This window comes from Atta cephalotes (genome assembly GCF_000143395.1).
Source record: "Atta cephalotes unplaced genomic scaffold scaffold00001, whole genome shotgun sequence".
NCBI classification, from domain to species: domain Eukaryota; kingdom Metazoa; phylum Arthropoda; class Insecta; order Hymenoptera; family Formicidae; genus Atta; species Atta cephalotes.
Genome location: NW_012130065.1, coordinates 12,638,116 through 12,642,518, shown reverse-complemented (window position 1 = coordinate 12,642,518; position 4,403 = coordinate 12,638,116).

Genomic DNA, 4,403 nt, shown 5'->3' with positions numbered 1-4,403 from the left:
CACATATAAAACATTTTTCTCAATATAGAGATCAAAACTTTTTGCAGTATTATCATCATGCTTGAGTTTCTACTTCAAATAGCAAGGACATCAAATAATGTCTTAATGATATTATTAACGTTAATAAGATATCATTAAGATGTTACTGCTCTATACTGGGACATAATTTTCAAATCTATGTCTGGCCTAATTTTTATGTTTCAGCAAAATCGTTTCATCTGTGTGCAAATATAATAATAATAATAACTTAACGTTAGAATCGCGGCTGTGCCATTTTTACCCATCTGATAGTTTTTCTTTTCCAATTAATTTATATTTGCACATGGAGCATTAGATTTTTGAAACTTTTCATAAATAATCACAATTAATTACAAGTATTTTTATTTTTACAGTGACAATCTTCTCTCATAAAAAGCCAGGTTTACCTATTTAGATCTGCGGTTCTAATGTTAATATAGGGAGTCGATGATATGTCTCTATTGTAAAATTGGCAAAGAAGACAAGGGGTACTGAATTAAATTTCCAAGATACAAGCGCGCAGTACTTTCTATTTCTTCAAGAGATCCGGGGGTGGCACTCTGGGAGTGTCATGGATGCTGCTGGGGCGGAGCCTTGAGAGAGTTGCATCGAGACTGCTCGGCTGCGTCGATAAGCAGATCGCTCCCGCCCTACTGTTACGTACTCTTGATTTTACACAGACGCGTTTCTTACAATACTAGAGAAGACTTTTATTGAGATTTGCTCTTACTAAATTGCTTTTTATGATCTTAATTGTTAGATAAATCGTCTAGAAATATTAATTCGAAATGGTCAAGCTATGATTTTTATATTATGCCCATCTTAACCGTGTCGTGTCCTTTTGACCAACTTGAGGAAGCAAGCAATCTCCATGGCACTTCCATAATACTATCGCGATGATAATGACCACCAAGAGCATAGCAACGAGCAATGGCTTGGTCAAGGAGGATACATACATCGACTCTCGTCGACAGGTTAGCGGTTCTCGAACGTGTAGCGGCTAATCGAATTATCGATGCTTTGAGGCTCAGCGTCCGTAGATGATTCGATCACGTAGCTGATGAACAGTTCCGGCGGTCAGCGATGCGAGCCGCTTTCGAAGGGAAACCTCTCGTTATGGACTCTCTCCGGTAACGTTTGAGCGAACTGTTTCCGCCGTGCTCCACTGGCTTCTCAACGACAATAACCGCGACCGTGTAATTACTTGCAAAAACCGGCACTAGCGCCTGAAAAAATCGACTATTGGCCACGAATTTCCGGCGGGTTTCTGTAGAATTCCAGTTACCAGAAATTCTACATATTCACAAAATAAAATTATTAAGTCTCTTCATCTTGAATTTCGATAAAAGTTAGTACCCTATTTGTTTAATTAAAATTTGAGATTGTAAGCAGAAACGAAAAGAATTTCTTTTAATTTATAATAAGAATTCTTATTCTAGAAATTGAGACTATTGGAAGTGAATTGTAATCGAGTCAGTAGTATGTTATTAGGCAAAAATGTATCAGTAATCAGTATTGCGCGTAGAAATGATCAAAATTCCATTTGTCATGATTTAAAATTTAAATTATGACTGACTAATTATAAAGCAATATGTTTACAATTTCGAGACAATCAAAACTGATTGACTTAATTTGAAAACTGAACGAACTAATGTGACTTATGCTCGTTTCTATCTCAATGTAGTTTAATTTTAATCTCGGTTCAAATAATTCATCATCTTTTTTTAGTTCTACGAATTAAAAAAAGATAAAAAATAAGTTGGGAGATTAAAGTTGATAGAAACGGACATTAGTTTGCAAATTTCCTAAGATTTATAATTTATAACTCTGATTTATCACTAGTATAATGTGAATAAGGTGAAAGCCTAGGACACACAAAGAAAACATAATGCAGTAAGACATAAATAAACAAATCCACCAGTCACAGTAAAAAAGAAATAACGCAAGCAGTACTAAATCCAAAATGTTGATTTGCTTATTGCTTATGTCTTACTGTTTAAATTTCTTTGTGTACCATCATCTTAACAGCTTATTGTATTCTATAAATTCTTCGGAGTGGAGTCTCATTTTAAAGAATAAAACTTGAGTCTTTATTGAAAAACAGTGGCTCAATTTTCAATCTTTAAGAGTGAGAAATTTCAGTCTTTAAAATAACAATTCACTCTAAAAAAAGTTTTAGAGAATAGAAAGCTCATTAATGTTGGGACATTAACTTCACACGCGCAATTTTCCTGGTTTCATAATTCTAGCAGTGCGATTTCGGAAGAAAAACAGTTAAATCGCGATCAAAATTAGTTGTCGCTAGCAGAAGAATAGTTAAAGGGATGGATATTCTTTCCCCGAAGGTAAAACCACACCCACCGCACCGATGAAAATCGCGGCTAAATACAAAGTGGAAATTGAGCTTGACGGTCGAAGGTTTTCGAGGTCGTCGGCGGAATCCAGGTCGGCGTCCGCAGGAATTTCTGCGGTGAAATTCCAGTGCACGTAACTCCAAATATTTCTGTAGTATCATAGTTCGTACGAGAGCGGGGAGATTTCGAGTTTCAAAGGAAACACTCTCGCCACTTCCGTTCGCGAGACAACGACGTTTCGTCGTCCGAGAGTCTAACACGTGGCAACTGAGCGGACACATACAGCCATGACGGAAATTCTGTTGATAACTTCGAAACGCATAGACGTGAAGTAAAAGCGTCTGTATAAAATTCATGTAGATATATATTTACGAGTGATACCAAAAAAAGTGAGGAAAGATACTCTAAATTATTTTCAATCTGATCTAATTACATTGGCGAGGTCTGCCAAAAGAGCAACATAAATTTAACATATCGCGCTAATCGATATCGCCTAGCGATTATTATGTGGGAAAGTTTATATGCGGGCGGATTTAATAGTTTGCATAATTTACCCCTAGTTAGTTATTCCATTAATCATTACCCCGGGTAGATGTGTGCATGCCCGCGAATAACAATCGTACTATTATTTATAACGTATTCAATTTATCGGTAACCCGCGGGCGGAGGTAAAGCGTGTAATCGATTCAACTCGATTAATTAACTCGCCCCCACGTATGCGATTGTAACCGAGGTGCTTCGGTGTGCACGGAGGCGTCTCTCGTTACCGTGGACGAAAACTTTCCGCCGTCGCGCAAAAAACGCACATACACAACATACATACGCGGGACACGCATTCCATGTATGCGGGTCTCGTCCGCTTATCCGCGACACAAAGGCGTTTAATTAGAAGCGCATCGGAAAACGGGGGCATCATCCGGCATCTAGTTTTTGTTCCTGGCAATTTTCGCGTTCCGCTAAGGCGATACGGATTTTTCATCCCCGTCGCCGTTAATAATTAACGGATCAAAGGCATCGTATTAATATTTGCCCTGAAGTCCCCGACCACAAGGAAGATATTAACCCGCGTAATATTGTGTCCATGCTAAGGGTGGAGAGGAGGGAAGGACATATTGAAACCGCACAAACTTCGCTCATAGCATTCGTGGGTATGAGCTCGTAAATATACCGGGTGACTGAAATCGAACTTGGCGCAGTGTGGCCGGTGGACATCGCCTGAGGAAAAAGACCGATCCGTCAATATGCGTTAACCGCATCAAGACCTGACAATTTAGTATTTTACTATTTATCTAACATGTAGAGAGTAGTGTAGTATTTAGGAACATGTACTTTGATCACAATAATTGTCTCTTTAACAATAATGACAATAATAGTTCATTTTTATATTATTTTAATTAAAAAGTAATATAACCGAATAACCAACATGAAAAATCCCATTATTGTTAAAAAGGAATTAATAATAAGTTAATAAATTTTTTAATGTTATTGTTCAAAAATTATAATAAAGTTATGACTTTTTATTATTAATGGGAGGAGAGGGGACAGAGATATACTATTATTTTTTAACAAAAATGATATTTCTACCTTAGAAGACACACTATTATTTTTTAACAATATTAAGATTTTTAATGACAGTTCAATTATTTCAATTGAAAACTATAACTAAACAGACAAAATTAAAAAGCTCATATATATATATATATATATATATATTACTTCATTTGAAAAGTAAGTAATTAAGCAGCCAAACATCTTTATTTTTAAAATAATAATTAGTATGTTCCAAGGTACAACACGTTCCTATACTGAGAAAAATATTCCTTGTTGTATCAACAAGGAATACAAACAAAACAAATTCTAATCACATCAATTCGAATTCTGATTATTGTAATAGACTTTTTTACTACCTCGACTAAAATGTTTGATAGATTTAATTATAAATATCTAATTTATGCCTTTCTTATTGAATCTACCAAAATTCCAATTAATCCAACAAAAATTTATTTTCTAGTGTGTGTGTGTGTGTGTGTG